This window comes from Canis aureus, chromosome 36 (assembly GCF_053574225.1).
Source record: "Canis aureus isolate CA01 chromosome 36, VMU_Caureus_v.1.0, whole genome shotgun sequence".
NCBI lineage: Eukaryota > Metazoa > Chordata > Mammalia > Carnivora > Canidae > Canis > Canis aureus.
Window position 1 is genome coordinate 11,113,573 of NC_135646.1, and position 27,309 is coordinate 11,140,881.

Genomic DNA, 27,309 nt, shown 5'->3' on the forward strand with positions numbered 1-27,309 from the left:
CATTCCCTTTGGATGGTTATATCTTAATCTCAAAGAAAAGGTAATTGAGAAAAGAAATATTCCTTCATGTCTCCAATAACAATATCCCTTCTCCCAGTATTAGTTTTTAGGGGGGAAAAGGTAAAAGGAATTTCATCTCTGGGCATAAAGTTAAGGGCATCAGAAGGAGGAAGGAGAGAAACAGAGGAGGAGGGGGGTGCATGCAATTGAAACGGAGCCTCTAAGTCACTCAAACCATGATATGATTATTTTTAAAGCACTGGTGTTCTCTTAAAGGGTATTGGAGTTCGAAATGAAAATTGCTTTTGCAGCAAAGTGCAGCATCAGGTCTGTGGGGACCGATTAGCAGAGTGGCTCTCTGTGTCCTATATGCTATATGCCGCTTCAGTGGTTACAGTAACATATGGGACAATGGAGAAGTAAAAACTTTGATTCATAAAAGAACCCCATGGACTCTCTGCTGGCTTTGTATTTAAAATGTGTTTGATCACTTACCACCTACTTTTAAACTAATTCACAAAGACAAAGTAATTGATGAATTAGATACAGTCTGTTGGCTTGCAGTTTAGGCAAAGAATTTTCTTGCATCATGGAGTATATTTTGCAAATTCAGTTTTCAATCTATTTTTCCTGTCTTTTATTTTTTTTTCCTGTCTTTTAAATTATATTACTAAGTTTTGGGATCTACTCATTATACTTTTTTAATGCTGAGTGAGACTCAGGATAGTGTCATCTTCGAACAGTGAAGAGAGGAACAGATACATGTATTTTAAGGAAACATCAGAAACCCTACAGCAAATGGGACAGACTCTACTTTTTTCTTACTCTTTGTGGCAAGTAAGCTACTTAGGACAGGATACATAAATATATTTCTTAGGACATACATTCTGTTTTACTGTTATTAAGTTATATCTAGAAAGAAATGACATTTGATATTCTGATATCTACTCAGATTACTTTCTCTAGGATCCCAGCCTAAAACCTTTTATTGGTTAATTTATTTATATATCACCTGGTACCAATCTTCTACTAGAAAGTGACTATAATTATAGATCTGTATTCACAATTGAAAAAAATATTTTATTTTATTATTATTATTTTTTTAGATTTTTATTCATGAAAGACAGAGAGTCAGAGGAAAAAAATATTTTAAACTGAGAATAAAGAAGTGAGCTATTAAACTGATGAAAGATAAAGCAAAAATATTTATCATAGTCTTATTTTTTAATACAAAAGCATTATGAAAGGGAAAATTTAATTGGCTAGCTCTTGTGATAGAATCCTCTGCTTGGGACAACATCAAAAATATTTTCATTGTACAAGAATATTGGATGAACTTTCAATATACAGGTCTTTCGACTAACACAGGTAGTCGGAAATCCTGTGTTTGACCATCCAGGCTAGCTCAAGAGATAGTAAGGCCTAAATCCCTGCCCCAGTTTCTATACTAACTCTGAACTTGTTGAAACCAATTCTTTGTGTCTTGTGTCATCCTGGTGATTAAAGTGGGAGAGCAACGGGAAGCCATTCTTCACTTCATAGATCTATACTCTGAAATAATGATAAAAGTCCTTAAATCTATGTGCCGAAATATATGTGAGTATGTTACACTCTTCTGCCAAAGCATTTCTCTAGTAATTTTTTAAATGATATAACCAATTGATTTGTGCCTTTTGATTATTGTAAAAAGCAACATTTAAAAAATGAGAATTAGGCATATCATGGGAGATATTTCTACATGTGTAATGATTCACTTCCTTGAGAATAGCTTCCATGACCTTTCAGACAGTGTAAAATCATTGCTGCTTTTGTTTGTTTATCTCTGTTGCACTCCCATGGTGCAATTACATATGCATGTCATGGCACAGAGATTGTAAAAAATACGCATGATATGTATTAGGTCTTGTTCTCTCTTTAGATTGCGGGCTTCTAAGGGCAGGAGCTTGATATTTTTTATCTTTGTTTTCCTGACCTAAATGGACTTACTGGAGCCCTGAATGTGTGTTGACAAAATGAACCAGTAAACCATATTTACCCTAATGCCTTTTCTGCAGAATCCAAGCTCGCTGTCCTCTCCACCCATGGGGGTGGGGGACAGTATTCAGGGGAAGCCTAGAACCAATAGGAGATAGCCAACAATAGTCAAGTTCCATTTCCATTATTAAGTAGAAACATGATGAAGGGAACATTATCACCAGGAGCCCCCAGAGTTTTTTTTGAGAAAAAGAGGGTTTTTTTAAATTTATTTAATTAATTAATTAATTTATTTTTTAGAAAAAGAGTTTATAATGAGCCTGCAGATAACTTTTTATTGCTTATTTAGGATCATAAATAATATAAATGTTTAGTAAATCATAATCATATAGTGATTTACTAAGGCTGATTTCCATTAACTATTTTTATTTTTCTATTCTATTTATTTCTATTGCCTATTACCTATCTTTAAGGAACTAAAGATTTTTTCATGAAAAGTTTCTATCCGTAATATTCAGAGTTCTTTTACTTCTCCCAGGTTAATGCATAAAGTAGAACATTGGAGAAAGAGGGTTAATTCCTATTTCACAATATTTATGGGTTTAAGGATTCAAAATCATTCTTTTGTTAAATACCATCTTTAATATAATCATATTTTATAGCAGAATGAGAATGTATGGTGGAAGACTATCTTGATAATTTTGACTGAACTTTGTGAAAATTGTTCATGAGAGAGTTGTTGAGGTACACACACTCCTTGTCCATAGAGCACACTGTATGATTCTCCTTCCAGGCATATACAGTGCATGTGCTTGGGACAGTTCCACTTGGCCCGATCCCATTTTCCAGGCCAGTGAACATAATGGCAGGGTAGAAATGAGATGTGTCTATGTGCCTTTGGTAATTACTGAATATATGTTAATGAAGAGCTTTTCCTTGGCCTTCCACCAGCACAGTTAAATATGACCAACTAGAGCTTTTCCTTGATGAAAGGAAAGCCACTTGCAGAACTATAGAACTCTATATAAACAGATTGCATTTAGATTTAATTTTGAACTAACACAAATGCAAATATTCTCAAATAGATTGCTCTGTAGTTCTTTACAGTTGAAGGAATTCTGAAAGTGAATGCCCTTCTGTAGAGGCATCAGCATTATTGTTGGTATAACAAACTAGCCTCAAGGTAGTTAAGCATCTATATCTAATACATATTCAACACCATGATAGGCATTGTGAGTGAAGAAAAAGTTGCATAGGACATGACCACTGCACTCTATGACTTTAACATTTAGCAGAGTGGACAAGCTGCAGATACTTACTAACCAATAAAAAGGTCTAACAATTACAGTGGCATCTCAGAAATGATTATTAAGATGCTATTAAAATCTTGGCATGCAATGTAAAAGGAGAGTGTGAAGGAATAGAATTATGGGGGAAAGAGGTGATTCCAGTGATTAAATATTATTTTTTCGGTTTCTCTCCCCCAGGCAGTTAACATGTTATTTGGCTCTTATTTATTATGACACATTAAAATATTTTGAAAATTAGAAAATTTTGACACATTAAAAGATTTTGAAAATTAGAAAATGATATCAAATCAAGTATTAAGATTTTATTGTATTTTCTAATACTGCCTATAGAAAAAGGATTTACCTTATAGAGTTGTAAGCTTTCTCCAGAAACAACACGTCAGTCATTTTCCTATTTAATTATCTCAGTTACTTAAATATGTAACACATTCAGCTTTAATGGGACTGCAGAAACACAATTTAAAGCATGGTAGTACTCTGAAATGTTTTTGCTATATCCTGAGAGGAACCCCTCTATTCCATGTTTTTTGTTTGTTTGGTTTTTGGTAGAGAGTGAGTGTGAGAGAGAGAATGGGATTAGGGGTTCAGGAGCAGAGGGAGAGGGAGAGAGAGAATTTCAAGAATCTCCACATCCAGCCAGTAGTATGACATAGAGCTAGACCTCATGACCCTGAGATCATGACCTAAGCCAAAATCAAAAGTTGTTTTTTTTAACCAACTGAGCCATCCAGGTGCCCCATTATTCCGTGGGTTCTTAGGCATGCATATAAAGATACAATACACAAATCTGTTGTTATGGCAACCATTTGGAGATATTATTCTGTAAAATAGTGTGTTAGTTTCCTGGTGATGCCATAACTAACTGAGTGTCTTGAAACAACAAAATTAGTCTCTTAGTTTTGGAAGCCAGAAGTCCCAAATCAAGGTCCTGGTAGATATGGTTCCTCTGAAAGCTGTCAGGTCGATATGGCCCCACATTTCTGTCCAGTTTCTGGTTGTTGTTGGCAATCCTTGGCATTCCTTGATTTGTAGATGTACCGCTATAGTCTCTGCCTCCATCTTCACATGGCCTTCTTGTCTGCATCTGTCTGCTTTTTTGTTTCTTAGGAAGATATTTGCACTGGATTAAGGGCCAACTCTAATCTACTATGGTCTTATCTCAATCCTTACCTTAATAAAATCTGCAAAATCACCTTATTTTAAATAAAGTCACATGAATCTGGAGGGGACAGTATTCAACCCACTACAAGTAGTAATTGTGAATAGGTATAATTAACCAGGAGATTACTGAAGTATTAATTTATTTCTTGTTTGGTGTTTTCTGATGTATCTTTAGGTCTAAGTAATAACTAATATATTCTTCTTGTTATTTGTGTTCCTCAATATAAATTGAGGCCAAATTATATGATTCTGTGGGTCCAACTTTACACTGCACTTCACACATACCTTTATATGGTTCTAAAATGAAATTTGTTATTTTCTTCCTTCTATTTCTTATCTTACCTAAAGCTACTTGTATTCAGAGGCAAGTTTACTGTAACACTAAACTGGGCTACTTTCTCTCAAAACATTAGGAGGGACCATACAATGGGTTTACAAAATCATATGAGGGGTTTTTTTTTTTTTATTTTAGTTTGTAATAGATATTTTAACCACAATTAGGTAACATTGATCTCACTCCCTATTCTGATTTTTTCCTCCAAAACACACCCTTGATATTACAAAACGGCAGGCCAAAGGTGATAGAAAGGTATTTGTATGCATGATGGAGCCTGACTATGGATATATGTGGGTAGTGGAGGAGAAACAAGACTTGAAGTATGTGGAGCAGAAGCTATTCTGTGGAAAATTCTGCATCATACAGCTCATATGGAAAAAATCTTGATAGACATTTTCCTAAGGTTGACAGCAATTCTAACAATTTATATAGCGTTACCAATAATAGGTGGTGAAGTTAAGAGAAACTTATAAAAACTATCTATAGGAGAAAGGAAAATCTGAATTATCCCTTTGGATTTTCTACAGAAAATGATTTTGCAACTTAGTCATGTAAAGAGATGATCAGAGTATACAGCTGAAAAATATGAAAAAATATTATGGAGTCATATACATCAATAATTAAGGATATACCATTTCTTTGTGTGTATGGAATATATGTTTTTGTCATTTGTCAGGTTTATAAAATAACTGATTTATTGGGATTTACATTGTTATTAAAATACTTACATTTGTATCTCTTTTTGTAAATTTAATTTTATACTCTTCTTAAAGAGCCTCTCCCATATTTTACAATCTTAAGATCCCCCAAAAACAGAATTTACTTTTGCTTTTATCTTTTCTTTTCCTATAAAACAAAACAAAAATCCCACTGACCAAAATACATGAGTTCTTTTACTAACTTTGTCTCTTGCAAAATAAGATTAAAACACAAAGCTCTTATGAAGTTGTGCCTTTATTACTACCCTTCTTGACTTTGCTAAGTCATTAAAACATCTGAATGTTGAACAGCTTTTGATTCCTCATAAATCAAGTCATCATTATGTGGATTGTTTCTCTCTCTGTCTCTCTCTCTGTCTCTCTCTCTCTAACATCTTTTCCTAAGATAGTCTTTGACTAACATTATCGGATAGTATTTTAATTTATTTTATAAAAAGTAAACCTTAGTTTGGAATCTGATAGGGATTTCTTTTCTCAAAGGCAATGCCTACTTACTTCCTAAATCCCCATATTTTTATAGATTATTTTTTTTAGGTATATAGAGATAATGCTGATGTTAGCTTTTTTTGTCCTTATCTCTGTGTTTAAACTTCCTTTACTTAATTTTACCTAAGAATGGCTTTCACAAATTGCTTATTACCATCTGTATTTTAACCCATGAAGAATATCTCATTTCCTTTCTATTTGATTCCTGTCCTTTTCCCCCCCAATATCTCTGCATATAATCAGATAGATAGATAGATAGATAGATAGATAGATAGATAGATAGATAGAGGGAGGGAGGAAGAGTTATGATCTCTTTGTATAAGCAAGCAGCATCCTGGTCATCCATAAAGTGTTCAGAATAATCTGGCAGATAGAAACCTGAAGTTTTATATGAAGAAAGGCTCTTTAGAACATTCAAAGAGAGCAACTCATTTTGCAGAGATGAAAGTAGCTTAAAAGAGGAGATGTGCCTTTTCTAAGTAAAGTCAGAATTAGAGCCTTTGGTTTTCTCATTCTGGGTCCAAATTTAGTCCACTTTAGTTTTTACTACATATACTTAAAATTTACTCATATCTGCATCTAAGCCTTAATTTGCAATTTGTAGTTTTTTCCAAAATAATAATTTCCCATTTCTCTGTCATCCTTTTCTTCAAATAATCACTTGAAGCCAATTGTATAAACATTTAAAAAGAGAGCCTACCATCTTAATCCCTGTTATTATGTAACAAACTGTTGATGGCACTATGAACATGTGAAAGTAAACTAATGATGTAGACTGATTTTTTTTGGTCCACTACGAATTTTTTTTCCTAACTCTAATAATTTACATGCCTTCAGGTATGTAATCCTACCAACTTCAAATTGCAGTACCAACTTAAGCCTATTTTTTATTTTCTCCAATTCTCTGCTCTTTTGTTTCTTGTTCCTGCTCCACAAGGATCCGTTTGTCTTCTGATTTTCTAGTTTTCTCAAGCATACCATATTCCCCCACTCCATTTTTCAGATATTTTCACCAAAAAATAAAATTTTAATTTTGTCTTATCTCTATCTTTTTTTTTAAGATTTTATTTATTCATGAGAGAGAGAGAGAGAGAGAGAGAGAGAGAGAAGCAGAGACACAGGCAGAGGGAGAAGCAGGCTTCATGCAGGGAGCCCAATGTGGGACTCAATACCGGGACTCCAGGATCATGCACTGGGCCGAAGGCAGACACTCAACCACTGAGCCACCCAGAGATCCCCATTGTCTTATCTCTTTTAAGGTGGACATTCTATTAAGCAGATATCCCCCTATATATCTGTGTAAGAAGTGGATTTTTTATTCTACTCTGCTATTCTTCTCATTGATTTAAATTATACCATATATTTTTTTAAGATTTTATTTATTTACTTGAGAGAGAGATAGAGACAGAGCATGAGCAAGTTGGGGGAGGAGGGTGTGCAGAAGGAGAGGAATTGGGAGAAGCAGGGTCCCTGCTAAGCCGGAAGCTGGATGCAGGGCTGGATCCCAGGACCCTTAGATCATGACCTGAGCTGAAGCCAGACACTTAACTGAGCCAACCAGGAGCCTCTAAAATTATACCATTTATACGTAGGACTTACAATCGAGGAGTAGTACTATTAATTTTGCACAATTGAACAAAAGGCACTTAAAAACCTAGAATTAATTCATTTTCTTTCTTTCTTTCTTTCTTTCTTTCTTTCTTTCTTTCTTTCTTTCTTTCTTTTCTTTCTTTCTTTCTTTCTTTCTTCTTTCTTTCTTTCTTTCTTTCTCTCTCTCTCTCTCTCTCTCTCTCCCTCTTTCTTTTTTTGGGTAATTTCTATAAACTGGAACTCACTAAATAAATTTTTAATCAATGAAAACATTTTATATGAGTTTCTGCTGGTTCAGTTATACAAAATATATTTTATTTTTTAAAGCATCAGAGCCCTATATGTGTCCTTATTTCTTCTTTACAATAAATATATTCACATGGTTTACTCATTAATTTTTAGTAAGAGGAACAAAAGTCATTGTTTAAACAAGGGCTGCTTTCTTAAGTTTGGGTCAGAGCATTTAATGGGCTGTACCTGGAATTTCTCAACTTAAGTGGGTATGTGTGTGTTGGGAGGGGGCCCATTGGCTTTCCAAGTACTTGTCTCAGAATAGCTTTTAAAGTATAATTTATAATGTGGAGAGAGGAAGTGTTGTTTAATAGATTTTTAAGTCTTTTTTTTTAGTTTGCTATTTTAATACTCATGTTGAAAGTGACAAACACTAAAGATAATATTGACATTCATATATTACAGAATTTAATGATCTGATAAAGAACATTAATTGGGTTCTATTTTTCCAACATTTTATTATAAAAGTTTTCAAATATACATAAAAGCTGCAAGAATTTTATAGTAGACATCTTTCTAAATGCTACAGTTGGCATATTGGTATCCATCTCTAAATTCGTCTTTTTTTTTTTTTTCTTTAATTCGTCTTTTATTCTTTCAGTGCTTTTCATGGTAAGGTAAAAATGTCTATAGACTTCCAAATCAAATTTTGTTTCTTAATTTTCTTAATTTTCTTAACTTTCCTCATGACTTTCTTCTCAGATAATATTTGTTCGAGGCCTAGGCATTATGTGTAATAAATTAAATGGAAGATATGCTTTTAGTATTTATCAAAATTATCTATACTGATTCATGGATTTTACATGCCCTGAAAAAAAAAAGGTACTAGAAATGCAGGTTGTAGCATTAGTTATGTGCCAGCTAAACAATTTCCAAAAACACTTATTTTGAACTAGATTATACTACTTAGGCACTTTTAACTAGGCAGTTTCAATGATCTATTCAAATCTAATTACTTTTAAAGAGAAAATGGTGAGTTTTTTTCTGGCTTATTGTAATGAATTTTTTTAAAATTATCTTTTATTACCTAAATATATTACAGACAATAATTCAGCAGAGCTACTCTGGGATGCAATTTGATGTTATGTATTGTTTGGAGTTTTATTTATTTAGTGAAGTTTTTGAAATATTGATACGATTCAGGGGTGAATACAGAAGACATTCAGGCTGGGGCATCTGGGTGGCTCAGTTAGGTGTCCAACTATTGGTTTTATCTCAGATCATGATCTCAGCATCCTGGGATCAGCCCCAGGCTGGGCACTCAGTGGAGAGTCTCCTTGTAGATTCTCTCTCTCCTTCTGCCCCTCCCTCCACTCCTCTTCTCTCTCTCTCTCTCTCTCTCTCTGTGTCTCTAAAATAAATACATAAATCTTTTTTAAAAAGGCATTCAGGGAATTAGAGACTATAAGTTTTCAGTTATTAAATAATATATAGTTATACACAATGTAAAGATTTTTAGAAATTATAACTCAGATACAAATATTTGTTTACCCCTTTAAAATGTAAGCTATTTATCATTTAATATTCTATTCTTCCTGAGACAATGGATGATATTTTTCATTATTGTTAAAATTCTCTTATTTAGTTTTGTTCAAAATAAATTTTGAATTTGTTAATGGGTATTTATTCAAATTTTGTCTGTAGCATTTGCTAATGTAACTAAAGAGAAATCTTCATTGAGAAAGTTTTGAAAAGATTAAAACAAAAATATCATTTTACAAATAGTACATGAAGCTATTCAAGGCTAGGGGTATTCAAAACCCTTAAAATTGAAAAGAAATCTGTTTTTGTTCAGTAAGGAGATATATCATAACTATATACTCACTTTTTAAATTACATTGATACTAACATTCCTATAAACAATTTTGTGCACAAGTGATAATTCATACACTAGAATTTTAAGATATTTTCAAACACATTCTGAACACCAGAATTATTTTGTTATTTGTTTGGTTGGTTAGTTTTGAGCAGGATGAATTGAGGGTTTATGGATTAGTGAGGATATTTTCTCAAGGACAAACACTTGAGTTAGTGACAGACTGGGGGCCACTTTTATCGGCTGACAATCCAGTCCCTTAATTACCAGACCATGCTTTCTTCACATTTTTCTACATATTCATGCATTTAATGAGATTCTGTTTACGACTGGGAACTTAATGTATTTCTTCTTAGATTACCACTGTAGACCAAATATACACATTATGAAGTGCAGAAGAGTTTGTATGCTTCATTGAGAGAACTGAATTTTATGTTTGAAGCATGACATTGCATTTAGAGTGAATTCCTCACAATTCACTGATTGTTTATGCAGCTTTGAGCCAAGGTGTTTAAACTTTCTGGGTCTTAGTGATTATGATACTGAAGTTTTAATATATTTTATTTCTTGAATAAAAACTCTTTTCAGGGATGTAAAGAAATATATCCTTATGAAGAACCTGAAAATGAGAGTTAAAGTTTAATTTCTAAAGTATATAAACTAAATACTAAATGAAAGAAGTACTAAATAATAGATGATCTGGGTTGCTATCTGTCGAGGAGTGCTCACTAGAATTGTCAACTGCTGAAAAATCTTCATCTCCTCTGGGAAAGGGTGAATACTAATTACTTTAGAATTATGAAATATTGGAGCCAAATGACTACAAAGTCCAAACTTATTTAAGACTCCATATCGTATAAAGGTTAGCAAAAATCAATTACAGACCGTTAGCTAACTGCAAGCAAAATTGTTCTATTTTAGTCTGACATCTATAAGCTTTGAATTTAATTTGTTAGAATACAATTTGCTACAGATCTCCATTTCCTTTCCTTTTCTTTTTTTTTTTAAATATTTTATTTATTAATGAGAGACAGAGAGAGGCAGAGACATAGGCAAAGGAAGAAGCAGGCTCCCTACGGGGATCCCAATGTGGGACTCAATCCCCAGGCACCGGGGTCATGCCCTTAGCCAAAGGCAGACGCTCAACACTGAGCCACCCAGGCTTCTCCAGATTCCCACTTTCTAAACACAAATGTAATATTTGGTGGTATTTGTATAGGCTATCGCAAGATTTTATCTGTCAAATTTGCTATCTTCATTAAATCATCTAATCAAGTTGTGGGATATGTAAGTTTTGGAGTCGCATGAATCCAATTGGAGTCCTGGTTCTGCCACTCATTAGTCCATAGATAAAAGGCTGATTTTGCCTTCTGTGTTTTCATGGACAATGTGAGAACAATAGCTATTTTAGGGAGTTATTAGGTAAATTAAATGAAATATAGTGCTTAATACATATAGGTCCTCAATAAATGTTTAATAATAACCCACTGCTCTTCCAACTCTGGAAAATATTTACCAAGGAATGCACATAACTTTCTTCTCTATTTTATTCCCACGTTGGCACTATTACCTACAGTTCTTCTTTGTTTCTGACCATCAAACTAATTTCCCCTTGACTTAACCTACCCAACAACAAAAGATGATTGATGTCATTCCCTAAATAGTGATGATGGTGATGGTGGTGGCTGTGATAAGGCAAATTATTTGAATAAGAAAACCAAAAATAATAATGCTTTATATGTTAATAGAAATTACTAGTTACCTAAGCAATTTTTATGCATTATTTTATGAAGGCAGTAGTGAAAGTCAAATAAGATCATGTGTGGGAAAGAAGTCAGAGCTCTCTTTAGCAAAATAAATAAACATGACCTATGTTAAATGTCACGAAATATTCAATATATGCATACCCAGTAATGTGGGAGAGTTAACATATTCTTAAATACTCTTGCACCAAGAGCTGATAGTGTATTTTGCTTAATACTCCAAAAGTTCTCATTCATATATTTGCTTCAGGTTTCTTAATTGTATATTAAAAATAATTGGCAGATTAAGTAAACTGTGCCCTTTGCTGCATAATATTATGTTGGGGGAGGGGAATGGAGTTGTATTAGTTAAAAACTGAAAATTTGCTGAATTAGATACTTTATTAAAGGGTGAGTCTTTTCTGTACCTCCAGCAGAATGATTGATTTTCTTGTATTATTTATATATATATATATATAAACATAATCTGGAGAGTGGCCTTTTTGGTCATTGTGGTAAGCCATTACTTTTATTTCTGTTCATCTTGATGGTAATTAGTGATATGATTATTTTCATGGGTACACATAATGTAAAACAGTGAGAAAGATGTCATTAATATATTAAGTATTATAAGATATTGATCTTTTATTTTACCTCATTTGATGCCATAAATAATGTGTATGCTTGCTTCCTCTGTATGCTACATACGTGTATACGTGTGTGAAGATTAAGATGTAGTCCTGTAACTATTAAATGATCTATGGTAGAATGGATTACTCTGCTGGGCTCTTAAATAGTATCTGAATGTTCTAATAAAATTAATACTCTTTCTTAGAGAGTACCTCTCTCACTAACAACACATGACAAAATATTTACTGCACACTTGGTTGTTTGAGTCTTAAATTGTGAGGGTGATATATAGGAACTAGCCTTCTGGAATGACAATTCTTCTGAAATTGGACCTTTATGACCTCCCTGTTCCTTATCCTCTTCTAACATATAAACACTGTGAGTCCTGAATTTTGACAATATTTCAGAGAAATCTTGCTGCTTTATGAAAGCAGTATAGAAAGTTTTCCCATAAGTGTATGCTATATTTTTCCTATGCTGTACTTTTAATATACATAAACAAAATTACAAATTCATGGGGAATCATTTTAGGGGCTCTTCTGAGACAGTGTTGGCTGCCTGGATATTGCTGCCCTGAGGGGGTTTGTTCAAATGATTGTGATCCCACAGTAGAGCAGATTGAGCCAGTCTAACCTGGCAATTGGGAGCAGGTGTGGGAAAAACAGCACAGCAGAGTCATAACAAAGCGTTTATTGCCACTTACAGGATTGCAATTTTAAATAATGCTATTTGTTTTGTTTGTTCCCTTTGTAGTGTGATTCAGTGTGTCAGATCCAACATAGATGTCTGCATTTTAACTTAGTCTCCATTCCTTTGATTTTGTTATTTAATGAGTGGATTGGTGTAAAATTAGGCTCTGTGCTGTAGGCAATAATCTGGTAAATAAAATAAGGAGTTTTTTGGATAGAGTGATTGTTATGAATTTTTTTTGTTTTTAATGAGAGACTGTAACATTTTAAGGAGGCTTTGGAATTGTATATCTGTATTAATATACTTTTCCAGGAATATACATATCTACAATAAACTAAATTTTTTTTCAATTCTATTTAACTATTTTTAAAAGGAAACCCAAATAATCAGGCATGACATAACTAATTTATTATCTTGACTTCGGTGCAAATGCCAAAAGACATAGTGCTTTGCAGCTTGGTTACTTCAAGTGTGCTCTGTTGACCTGTAGCAATGGACATAAACTTGAGACCTTGTAGAAATACAGAATGATAAACCTTACTCCAGATCTATTGGATAATAATAATATGCATTTTAATAAAATCCTATGTAATTACTATGTACATAAACATGTGAAAAACATTGATTCCATTGGAGAAGAGAAGCAAATTTATTTACTTATTCTTGATTTTTTAAAAATGTATATAATGGAAGAACTGATGAGGAAGAAATGCATTAGAATCCAGTTAATTACGGTTTTTCACATTCTCTCACAACTACTGAGAAGAATTTAGAGATGTTCGCTCAATTTTCATTTACTTCAGCAATTTTAAATATTTTTGTCTTTAAAGTTATAGTTCAAGCTTCGGTTTATTGTTTCCTTGGATCCATACCTAAAATAAGAAGATTAATAGGAAGCTTGTACCCAGTTGTAATTAAACATATTAGTAAGTGGGCACTAGAACTTTACAGATTATGTGGTATCCCTTTGGCACAAACTCCTATCACATGATGTTTATTCACATTAAATGAATAAATCTGCAGATGTCTTGCTTCTAAGCAAAGTGAGCTAATGAAGCATTAATATATAACTGAAGACTTTCTCAATGACAACATAGGATGTAGATGTCAAACTGTCATGGGTATTAGAAAAAATGTAAATGATATTATGCAGATTGTCTTACAAGATGCTCACTTGTGTTAATGTATTTTGTGATTACATATCTGAGCATTAGTGTCTTTAGATGATACCCTAAGAAAATATGACACTTCCAGATTTTCAGTTTTTACAACGCATTTATCTATGTTGGGCTAGATGTTCCCATCATCGCACCCACACACTTACTGTCATTTGTGCCCCTATGTGCGAAAGCATGGACTTTTCATGCCTTTGATCTAACAGTCTGGTGCCATTTACGCTCACTTTTTTTTTTTAAAGACATTGGCCTCACAATTCTCTCCTCTTTGATGTATCATTGGAAACCAAGGATATAGTTATTTCTCCCATCTTTAAAAACTTTCTGTGAACCCCATTTTTTCCTCTGGTTACCACCCTGATTTCTCTTTCCTTTATGAGGAAAATACTTCTTACAAGTGCGGCTACATTTTGCTTTCTGTAATTTTCTTCATCTTTCCTTGAAACCATTCTGGTCAGGCATTTGAACTTGCTGTCTTCTGAAAACAACTTTTATAAAGGTCAAAAAGAACTCCCATGGTGTATGCTCAACGTTTTAGTTTTCATCTTACTTAATCTATCAACAGTATTTCACATAGAAGATCATTTTTTTTTTCCTGAAATATTTTCTTAACTTGATTTTTGTGACACCACAATTCCTCTTACCTTTCTGGTTTTCTCATTCTTTTGTTCATTTTTCCTCCCTTCCTCTACTCCAAATGTTACCGTGCACTTTAGGGCGGAGTTTTAGGACATCTTTTTGCGTATCTACAATCATATCCATTTTCATTATTTATTTAATGGAACATGTTGATGACTCTCAAATTTATGCCTTATCTCAGTAAATAGCAATTAGATTCCTCCAGTTACTCAGGATAAACATTTGACTTCTTTCTCTTAGAGTGTGCATCCAAATGCCAAATATTCTAAGGCTCTCTCTTCAAAATATATCTAGAATCTGGTGACATATTAACACCTGCACTCTTGCACACTTGAAAGAGCCATTCTTTTCTCTTTCTTGAATTTTTGAAATTACCTTCTATCTGGTCTTCTGTCTTCTACTTTTATCTCCTTATTAATCTGTTTTTAATTAAAAAACCAGAGTATTAAAATGTAAACCAGACTATGACACTTAGCTTCTGAATTTCCCATGGCTTCCTGTATCTCTTTGACTTAAAGCCAACACAGCATTTACAAGGAACTCCATGACCTACTTTCTGTCACTTTTCTACCCATATCTCCTATCATTTCTTACTTTCTTTTCACCTGCTACGCTGACATTTTTATACCTACAACATATCAGGCACACTCCTGCCTCAGGACTTTTGCATTTGCTGTTTCTTCTGTCTGTATAGCTTTCTCCTATATATCTGAATGGTTCCCTCTCTTGTTTTCCTCATATAATTTCCCAAAATCCAAACAAGTTCTTGTCTTGACCATCCATTCAAAAACGTAACTTCTTTGATACTATCTGCTTTGCATTTTTTTCTATTCCTTAGTAGTGCCTAATATACTATATATATTACTTGCTTGTTTGTTTTCTCACTAGAATATGAGTCGAGGAGAGGGTTTTATTTTGTTTTTGTTTTTTTTTTTTTTTCTTCTTGTTTTGTTTTGTCTTCCCTTTCCCTGTCTGTGGTTGTTTTCCAAGTACCTAGAATAATGTCTCATGCAATAAGTACAGAATAACTATTTATCAAATGCTAGTATTCTAGTTTTCAATAAACTTCTACTAAAAGCACTTTTGAAAATAAGACAGCAAACTATATATGTAATTCTTCCTAAATAGAAGTTGAGTTCCTTATTGGAATTCAAAATATAAAGAGATTTAAAATTGAGTCACACATGCTTTTTACATAATAACAACTCTTTTAAAAGATTTTATTTATTTATGTATTCATTAGAGACATACAGAGAGGCAGAGGCGTAGGCAGAGGGAGAAGCAGGCTTTCTGCAGGGAGCCCGATGTGAGACTCAATCCCAGGACCTTGGGATCACGACCTGAGCTGAAGGCAGATGCTCAACCACTGAGCCACCAGGCGTCCCAATAATAACAACTCTTGAACTTATAATATTTGGAAGAACTTTATGCCTATCCACTTGAAGCTGTACTGCTATTGCCAGTGATAGACCAAATATAATAAAATAATTCCATAACTTAGCCCAGAGTTTGTTTGATTGATTGATTGATTGATTTTAGCCCAGAGTTTTAAAACTTCTTTCTGTTTAAAGATCTCTCAAAAATCTGAGTTATACAACTATTTATTTGTCAAAATCTTTTTAAAGTTTGTGTTAGTAATTTTTAATTCTGAGAATGGAAATGAGAGAGCAGGGAAGTGGGGCTTTTTCTCTTTTGCTTCAAACATTTCTGAACTGATAATTTTTTAACACCATAAGAGTATTATTCTTTTGAATAAAAACAAGCAAAAACAAAACACAACCAAAAAAAAAAAAAAGCCAAGAACAGGGCTGCTTATGTGTATTTGTCTAGAAAATGAAGGGAAGAGGATAGAACTCATTCATTCAGATATTGTGTAATAACAAAGAACAAATGAGTGCATGAATTTAGATAAAATGTTATATGATGTTTATCAGTTTAGATTGTATCATTTTACATCTGTCTGGTGTTTCCTGCAACTAATCATGGTGTCCCAAATTCAATATATAATTTTATTACACAGTAGGCTGTCATTTAAATATCTGGCAATCTTATCCATGTAGAACAGAATATAAATAAAGAAGGAAATAAGGAGGTTCCTGAGCAGTCAAAATTGATATAAAAAACCACTGAGAAAAATTTCAAGCACTGTATCGTTCCAACAGTTCTCTTAGAACTAATTTACACTTTTTTTTAAAACAATTACATAAGGTTTCAAACTTCATACTCATTTGGAAGTGTAAATTAATAGATGTGTAAAGAATTACCTTTTTGAGATAGAAATATTGGAAGCTGAGAGACAATATTAGCTGGCAACAAACAATGAAATAAAGAACCCCTACCATATATACTTGTAAGAATAAAGAAAAAAAAAAGAAAAGAAGAAAGAAAGAGCAGAGAAAAAATAATAGAATAATATGTGTGGAAAAATGACTCCATATACTCAGGAACTAAAAAAAAAAATCATTGTGTTCCAATACGATTTAATTATTCCAGTTCTTTATGGTCATCTTCAGTTATCAAAGTAGAAGTATAGGTTGGATTGTGTTCAATACATTGTGTTAAAGAGGACAGGAAAATATCCCAAATATTTTTTCCAAAAAAAAAAAGTATAGTGTTGAAATAATTAAACCCTTACCAATTAAATAGATTATTGTATATAATTATTGAACAAAGGATAGGTGGAATGATTAAACTGATAGTAATATGTGTATTTACCTTGAACTACATAACACCGTATTAGATGAGTGTGTATGAGATGGATTTTTAAGTTGTACAACTGATTTTGGTTGCCTGTTAATTGCATGTAAGCTCTTTAAAATTGTCAGACTTCTTTGCTATATATATCCGCAGAAATCAGTATTTAATTTACTGTGAGTAAAAAACATTTTACCAAATCAGTTCCCTTTTGTATGCAGTGATGCTTGTGGTCGTATCTGTTGGCAAGCGCAATAAAATGTTTAGTGCTTTTAGTTTGTGGATTAACCGATTTTTTTTAAAAGATTTTATTTATTTATTCATGAGAGACAGAGAGAGAGGCAGAGACACAGGCAGAGGGAGAAGCAGGCTCCATGCAGGGAGCCCAACATGGGACTCGATCTCAGGTCTCCAGGATCACACACCCTGGGAGGAAGGCAGTGCTAAACTGCTGAGCGACCCGGGTTGCCTATGGATTAACCGATTAATGGGCTCTGGGATTCTTGAGTTTTATAAATATGGAGAAAGCTATGAATTGTTAAGTTTCTGTTGTTTTATCCACAGGTGGATGTAGAAGTTTTCAGTAGCTCAGTGTTTCCCCTGATTAAGACATTCTAGTGGCACCAAAGTTTCTATTTTGCTTTTACTAAAGTTCTCCTTCAGGATGTCATCAATTCCATCTGTTGCTTTATTATTCCCACCCTAAAATGACATGAAGCTAAAAGAAACAAAAACTGCCTGTTTTCCCTCTGTAGCCTTTCTTCTCTATGTCATGAATGATGATCTCCCTTTTGATGGTCAGATCAAAAAAATAAATTTTCCAAAATATAAATTTAATTATAGGGAATTTTCCTAATTCTTAAGTTCTTTCCAGTCTCCATTATTATATGAATACACACATGTATGCATGATGCATAAATGTATTTATATATAACCTGTTTTACAGAATTACCTTAGTTATATGTGTTAGATTTGTCCTTATCTTGCTTTTTTGAGCAGGAGATCAAAGCACACTATTATGGTTATCAGCAGTGCAGTTGATTTACTTAATTACTATGCTTTATTGTAAACAATAAGCTAGTTTAAGGAGTGTTAACAGGAATAAATGAAGTTCAGTTGCTGGATTAGTCTCTGTAAAAAAATAGCAGCTCATACAATTAGTTTTTGTTTATTTACATTATAGAAATCAGATGTTTGACTATGTAATAGAATTCCCTACTCCCAGATTATGTGCATAGTTCATTTAAATTTGAAGAAAAAGGTATATATCCAAAAGATTCTGGAGAAAATATAAAAGTATTTAATAGGGGGCAACAGAGACTATACCCCTGTAGGTTCACAAGAAGAAACCCAATTGGGGCACTTCTGTGGTTCAGTTGGTTAAGCCTCTGACTCTTGATTTGGCTCAGGTCATGATCTCAGAGTCCTGGGATCAAGCCCTGCTAGGGCTCAGCACTCAGCAGTGAGTCTTCTGGAGGATTCTCTCCCTGCCGCCCCTCCCCCCACTCTTCCCCCAAGTTTGCATTTGTGCTCTCTCTCTCTCATAAATACATAAATCTATCTATCCATCTATCTTAAAAAAAAAAAAGAGGATCTGAGTTATCTAAAGATGTTTACTAACAAGAAGCCAGTTAATCTAAAACTGGATAGTTGACATTTTGAGAGACCTCTTAACATTAATTTAACCTAATATAATGACTGTGCTGACTACCTATAACCTTCATATATAGATCTTCTTTTCCTCACCACTTAAATTTTCTGTTTAAAGTAGTTGATTGAATTTGTGGTGACCTGGATGTGATATGGTAGAGAATTAAAGAATTGGTCTGCAACCTCATTGTAATCTAGATTTGGGAAAAACTTCTAACATCGAAGAAGTGTAGGTGGATACTTTCTGTGTAAGTTAATCACAACCAGGAATCCTATATAGATAGTATAACCACTACAACAATGTGGTGAGACCAGGTTTTATAATTGATAATATAAAATCCCTTCCATTTGTTATAGCCATGTCACAAAACAAGTATATGCTTGTTTTGGGCAAAAATAATTGTGTTAAGTAAGGCCCAACTTAACAAAAGTTCATATAAATGCTTCTAAAGGTGTATCACACTGGGTTTTGAAATGATTGTACATAATTCAAAATTTGAACATTGGCTCAAAGTTTAACCAGTTCTTTGATTTTGCTTACAAGGTAGACACTAAAATAGTTCTTTTATTGAAAAATGTTGATTTATACTTTCAGAATATTTAAATATGTGTTTTTAATTACAAAAGTAAAAAAAAAATCCAAGTCATGTGGAAATGTAAAAATTTCAAAACAGTATCTCCAATGTTACTTTTAAATCTCCAATTCCAGGAATAGCCACTATAGAGAATTTTCTTTAATATACCATTAATTCCTGAAGTGCTATGATTACACATAAAATAAGAAAGCAAAGTAATTTATGATGGTTTGCTTTTTATTGCTTTCTAAACAAGGAAATTCTGAACATATATTGAGGGCCCCCTGTGAGTAGTCTCATCCAAATTTTCCAACCAATTCTAATAATTTGAAATAAATGTAATTGTACTTGGCAGGCTTAATATTTAAAGAAATTCTTACATTAGATTTTCTTTAAGTAGAGAAGCCCTGTATTTTTAACAACTTTATTGAGGTATAATTTACATATGATGAAATATACCCATATTAAGTATACAATTTAATCAGTTTTAGTAAACTCATAGAGCTTAGCAACCATCCTCATTATCTTGTTTTGGAACATTTCCATCACCTTAAAATTTTGTTTATGCTTGATTATGATCAATCTATATCCCAATCCCAGCCCCAGACCAGCAGTGATCTGCTTTCTATCTCTAAAGATTTGCCCTTTCCAGTAATTTCATGTTAGTGCAATCATTAGTGCAATTTTTAATGCAAATACTGAATGCATTTATATTTATGTCTAGCTGGTTTTTTTTTTAAATTTAGCATATTGTTTTTGAAGTTTATCTATTTAATGGCTTGTATATTACTAGTCCATATCTTTATATGGGTTGTTTCCAGCTGGGGCTATTATAAATAAAGTTATGAGCATTCTTACCAAATCTGATCATTCCCAAGGTTTTCCCATCTCAACAAATGTTACCATTATTTACCTGGGTACTTAGATGGAAAACCTGAGGCTCCTCCTATCTTGACCTACCAATACTAGTTGTACTTTCTGTCTGAGATACTTTTTCTCCTGATCAACTCAAAGCTGGATATTTCTTGTTATTTAGCTCTCTGTTTGCTTGCTTCTCCCTCTGCTCCTCCCCACTGCTTGTGCTCACTCGCTCTCTCTCAAATAAATGAATACAATTTTATTTTATTTTATTTTATTTTTTGAATACAATTTTAAAAATAAATGAATAAGCAAACAGAATCCCCACTGAGCAGGGAGGGCAATATGGAACTTGATCCAAGGACCCTAAGATCATGACCTAATCCGAAGGCAGTTGCTTAACTACTCATGTACCCCTAGCTCTAAATTTAAAAGCCACTCCCTCAATACAAGTTAGTTCTCGGGCAGCCCCGGTGGCTCAGCGGTTTAGCGCCGCCTGCAGCCCAGGGCATGATCCTGGAGACCCGGGATCGAGTCCTACATCTGGCTCCCTGCATGGAGCCTGCTTCTCCCTCTGCCTGTGTCTCTGCCTCTCTCTGTGTGTCTCTCATGAATGAATAAATAAAAATCTTAAAAAAAAAAAAAGTTCTCATCATTACCTGATATTTTTTGTTATGTTTATTATCTTTATCCATCTCCCAAATTGAATGAAATTCTCATTAGAACAGAGCCTTCTCGGTCTTATTCATTTCAGTAGTCCCATACTTTTCATAGTAGGTGCTCAGTAAATGTTCCAGGTAGACATATACAGACTTTGTTCTTAACCTTGTATCTAAGGTTTAAAACGAGCACATTACAGTTATTTACCTCACTCCTTACAATGACCCACTGTTAGCATAGTCATATGTGTATTTATTTTCATTATTATATTTCTTCACAAAATTTTGGAGACTCAGCTCCAATTTCATAGATTTAAGAGGAACAATAGAAGAACATAATTTTACCACGCTAATTTCCATTTCTTTAAAAAATGCTACAAATAATAACAATAATTAGAAACTTTCAACCATAGTCCTCTTAAACCCCAAGATGGTGGAAAATATTTTGAAATGTTAATAGTTTAACCCTAAAACACTAATTTTTGACAAGAGAAACACAAACAACAATCCATTAGATGTAACAGTTAAGGCATATAGTTGAAGTTCCAAATTTTTTCTACAGCAGAATGCTTTAGTTCAGACTCCAATCGTAGGTTGTGGAGAATGTCTGATAGTCACTGGAAGATATGAGAGATCATAACTGTTTAGAATTTAAATAAACAATAGTGGCACAATAATTATCTCTTTTTTTTCTTTTTCCAAACTATGAATAATTTGACTTAAGGAATTTATTGATATGTAAAATTCTTTAAGTATTGTCTAGACAATTTAATCTTCTTTTTTCCATTTCATATCTTTTTTTTTTTTAATTTAAACTCAATTTGCCAACATATAGTATAACACTCAGTGTTCACCTCCTCAGGTGCCCTCCTTAATGCTCCTCACCCAAATATCCTATTCCCTTCTGCAACCCTTTGTTTCCTAGAATTCGGAGTCTCTCATGGTTTGTCTTCCTCTCTAATTTCTCCCCACTCAGTGCCCCCCGCCCCAGCCCACCACTTCCCTTATGGTTCCTTTCACTATTTCTTGTATTCCACATATGGGTGAAACCATATGATAATTGTCTTTTAGAGAATTTAATCAAAGTGATCTTTAAGTGACTTAGATTTTTGGAGTTTGAGCCAGAAGAACTTTGTAAGTCATCTAATTATATTGGTTTCTTTCAGTTAAGGAAACTGAGGCCTCAGGAATTTAGGCAGTAAATCCAATGAAAACTGAACACCTGCAGAAATCTAGTCACACAGAAAGTAAAGAAACATGCTGCTGTCTACATTTACGCTGGAGATTTCCTTCCTCAGTGCCTCTCTTCCTATTACGTTATCTTCCTGTACTCTTCTTTCACATCTTCACATTTCTAATTCCATTTGAGACCCAGCTCAAATACCAGTTTCTTCACAAGGCCCTTTCTGATTCCAGAGCTGTCAGTTCTTATCCTCTGCATACCAGTAACTTTTTAGCTACCTCTTCTATGAAGTCTACCTTGTATTTTATCTATAGTTTCTGTATTTTTACACTAACTTTAAGCTACTTGAGGGCAGTGGTTATATCTCATTCATCTTTTCATCTCCTACAAACTTGACTGAGTCATGTGATTGTGTTCAATACATTTTGTAGAATAAATGGATGGGATGCAGTGTTGATTTCTGTTATTAAAAGGTAGATAAGATCTCTGTTAATTTTTTCCTAAGGAGGGATAGTACACTCAGTGAATATATTTTCACTTCATGCACATTTATTAGTCATGTAGCCACATTCAAGCTGCTTAAAATAAAATATTAATCCAATTAATTTAAGCTTTTAAAACAAAACAGTGTGTAGTGCTCTTCTTTGCTGAAATGATCTTATTAGCACAGATTAGTGCTCTGATGTTAAACTTCTCTGAGTAATGTATTGCAGATATATGGGAACTGGCATTTCCATATGTAAAGCATGAGATTCAGAAAAGAGCCTAGAGAGGTCAGTTAATCTACATTTGTGGAGCAATTTTGAGACAACACACATCTAAGCCAGCTCTGTTAGAGGATCATCTATCCAATCTTAAAGGCTCTCCTGAGGTTTACAAAGAACACTGACAGATGCAAAGCCTGTTGATGCTGGATACCTGTATCCTATAGAAATCACAGCTGTAAAATATTTCACTCAGCCATGGAAAACATTTAATATATTATCTGCCTCCAAATTTTCTTCCACCTCCCTTTTGTAAGTAATCAGAAGGAAGGGCAAGTATCTCAGGAAGTATGAGATGAAAAGGCTTTCTGGGTTGTTTTTCTTTCCTTGATAAGGTGGTATTAGGTTGGAAGTGAAGGTGTAAGGTAAGGGCCTGGTTATAAAATTAGCAACATCATTTAGATCGTTTCTCAAAAGGAGCAATGGTGGATGTTTCTTTAATCTCTTGGAAACATCAATCGATGTTAGATTTTATACCATTCTTGGGATGTTTTTGCATAATAGAAATTTAGTTGTGTTTGTACAATAATATTTCACTTTTTACAGTGAAGCTAAATATGGGTAAAAATCATAAAATAAATGGAAGTGATAACTATAGTTATCTAAAAGAGTTTTTTTCTTTTTTTCTCCTCAAAGACTCAGGCACATTTTTTTTTCTTGTTGCTGTTGTCATAGATTATAAATTATAGGGTTTATACCAGATATGGGCTTCATTATTATTGGTGTTGTCAATATTGCAAAACATTTTTCAATAATACTGGGATGAAATTTTAAGAAGGACTACTTAAGATTTTTGAGTTACTCATTTACCATGATAATAGGAAAACTTCCGTGCAGGTGTTAAAAAATGTATTTCAAAACTGTTTAAAAGCAAGATAATATTAATGATATAATATTAAGAGGAAACACAGTTCACAAAGTTTGACATGTACATATCCACAGCAAAAATACAACCAAAAGGAAATACTTGCATAGTACTTACATATCATGAAGGTAGCAGGAGCCATTTATAATATATTTAATAATAATATACACATACACATGTAGAATGTTTTATGATTCATATGACTTTTGCCTTTTATCTTCACAGGAATCTTATCACACAGCAAGAAAGGGAAATAGATTGAGAAGTTAGGTCACTCAACAAATTCTGTACCAGTAGTAAGTGGAGAAACTCAACACAAATCAGCCTAATAACTTTTCCAGCAATATTTTCTTGAACCCAAGCACAAAAGCTGAACTTACTAGTTACAAATAGACCTTACTTGATTCACCAGGATCTAATAAATATTTTAAAATCCTTGATTATGTTTTAAATTTTAGATACCATTTTGAGAATTCATTCATCATCTTTTAATTTACTTTTGTTCCTTCTGTGTTAAGCTCAAAGAGAGTGACTATTTGGTTGAAGCTGTGATTTTGCTGCTTTCAGGCCCCCTAATAATTTTCAACTTTGTCTGCTCTCTTAAACTTTAGATTTATAAGTCTTAATCACCCATATCAGGTTTTCTTTTTCTATTTTGGTAAGAGATGATTGTAATGTTCTGACTTTGAATCAGGGTGGGAGGAGTGTTAACACCTGAGGGAAGTGTACAGTTTGAGAAAGGGAAAAAACCAGGGTTGAATAACTATGATTTCCTGGGAGACACCTTTTCTCCTGGTCCTTTCTTTGGTCAGAGCTTGAAAGTGGAAATAGGTTTGGATGTTTGTAGTTTCCATAAAGCAGAAATTATGTGGAAATTATTTTCTCAATGCCTGCCTCTCCCAATTTTTACCGTATTAGTCCATTTTAATCTCAGATTCTGTCTTATGGAGTTTTCAAGGGCCAGATCACAGTTGTACATGTTGTCAGAATGCTTCAGACATGACCTCTGGGTTCCATTCTAAGTTCAGTTCTGGAGTAACACCCACAGTCTTTTGTCTGAGACCTCTTGAATATTGCCTTTGGAAACTGGTAAAAAATGGATGGACTTGTTGATACCCAGTGGGGGAAAAATATATATTTTATGATTTAATTCTTTTCTTCCATATACTTCATAAACTTCTAGCATGTATTGCAACATTATTTTTATTAATATGCTGATCATTCATGAATTTCATTGCACCATTTCTCTTTTTCTCTCCTATACTACTTTTATCGTTTTGTTAAAATCATAAACCTTTTACATTGCTAGTGCTCTCCTGAAGATTGTGTATATAATCAATATTAAGTAGATAGTTAAAAATACTAATGTTAGAACACTTACATTAAATTAGCTTGAATTACATATTCCATTCTAGTGTTTTCAAAGAACACCTTTCATTATACAGACATGGCTTTTGCTAGCTGTAATAAGATTGATAAAGAAGCCACTTGAAAGAACTAGAGATCATTAAGCTCATTTTTAAAATTGCTTATTGAATTCAAATTACTAATGACAAGTTTAGGCTTTCTCCCCTTTTTTCTTGTTTGTAACTGGGATACTGGTTTATAGACATGCTGTAGTGGTATCATTTGATATTTATAGTATTTTTACCTTAATTCCTGAGCCCAGAGGTAATTGCTTTGTGTATGAATACTTACCAGAACTGAAATTCAGAGCAACTACTACAATAATCCCAGATTATTTGAAAACTACAATACTCTATAATGGAAAAATAATAATCTTAGAAATATATTCATTATGATGGGATTTAAAAAGATATGAAGTCTCTCTAGTTCATCTTAAAATTGATTCAGATGGATGTCACTTAGTCTATTACAGGCTTTCAAGTTGCATTATAATCATTACTTAATTTTTCTTTTCGTTTTTTGAAATACAATTCGAAAAAGCACTTATTTATGTATGTATAGGTATTTGTTGCCAATATCATGACATCAGGATTGTTACTTCAACATGCAAGTCTATTCTATAGTATATTTACTCTAAAATAGAGTACCCAGTCATGAAGTATAACTGCGGTAGAATTGGTTGCTTTCATATATCTTTTGTATATTGATGTTAATGCCACTGAGACTAATAGCTAAAAATTCACAAGCATAATAAGAGCTCTTTCTTCCTTACATGGAAATATTAGTCCATTAAAAAAGCCATGAGTTTAGTAAGAAAAAATAAATTTTTTCTTATTTCACAGAATTACCCTCACTCTCCTGCTAGACATTGTAACATCCAAATATGGTTCTTAATCATTTTTTGAAATAAACACTTTCAACTTTACATCACTTGAATGCCTCCTAAGTGGCCACAGTCTGCCAGATGTATGGCTTGCCAATCTGGTCACTGTTCTTTTTTTAAAAAAAAATATTGAATAGTGAAAAAAAAGAATGAAACTACATTAGCTGCTAAGGAGGAGCCCGTTCTGTGCCATTGATTAATTGGCATTGATAAATAAGCCACTTTAGTATTACAAGAAAATGGCATAACAGATTGATGTCAACTCAAGCTCTCTAGGAATAAAGCTGAAGAGAACTCAGCACACCATCTGGAAGAGACAATGAGAGGTGGCAAATTTCATGCAATGGGGAAAAGGGGAGTGTGCTTTTCAGATGCCACATATCTGAACTGACACTTTGATATGTTCAAGTGCAATCTCCCCTGTCAAAATATTTCTTTCTTTAGCCGTACTCAGTCTAATGCAATCAGACCGCAATGTGGAAGACTGCCATATCCTCTTAGGTGAGATTTGTCTTGGAGTAACAAGCTGCACAGCTTCCAAATTGTAGTGGCACAATTTAAATGATAAAAATAAAACAAAATAAAAAAACCCTGCAACACCAGATTTTGTTAAAATTTACAACCTGCTATGCCACCTTAATAATAATTTGAAAGTTCAATGTGAAATACTCAAGTTTCTTTTTGTTTTTAAAAATTATGCTACACTATATCTGAATGGGGATAGTCTGTTGTTTTGAATTTATAAGACTTATAAATATATATGATCATTTATTTTACCCTGCTTAATATTAGTGTGTCTTCCCACTAGAAATTCCTACTTGTAAGAACAAGTTTATAGGCTAATTGTCTTGATTTATTAATGGGAAAACTACTTTCTTGAGATGAGAGATTATACAGAAGAAACTCGTGACAATATGATCAGATCAGATCAGTAACCAATGATCTTCTACTTAACCAATGCTTTCTATTCTTTAAAAAAATGCTTTATTTAATGTAACTGGAGAAATTTGTCTACTTTGAATCTAATCCAAATATGGTATACAAAATTTTAATGTTTTGGGTTAAACATCTTATTAAATTGAAATCAAAGTTTGTTAGTTGGAAACTCAAAATCAGTATGACAATTTATATTTTAAACTATAGTATACAGAATTTCTTGGCATAAAAATGTTTATGGCTTGATAATCATATTCAAATCATTTTTCTCTTCA

The 27,309-nt window shown here is 33.2% G+C and overlaps 1 protein-coding gene and 1 long non-coding RNA gene across 7 annotated transcripts in view; one reads left to right on the forward strand and one right to left on the reverse strand.

Moving 5' to 3' along the window:
- LOC144305948 (uncharacterized) overlaps positions 1-2,079 on the reverse strand; it is a 54,384-nt gene extending 52,305 nt beyond the window's left edge. The window contains exon 1 of the long non-coding RNA XR_013372980.1: positions 2,036-2,079. This is a non-coding gene — a long non-coding RNA (uncharacterized LOC144305948). The remainder of the gene's footprint in view (positions 1-2,035) is intronic.
- ERBB4 (erb-b2 receptor tyrosine kinase 4) overlaps positions 1-27,309 on the forward strand; it is a 1,106,505-nt gene that overhangs the window by 286,978 nt on the left and 792,218 nt on the right. The gene's annotated exons all lie outside the window — the stretch shown is intronic.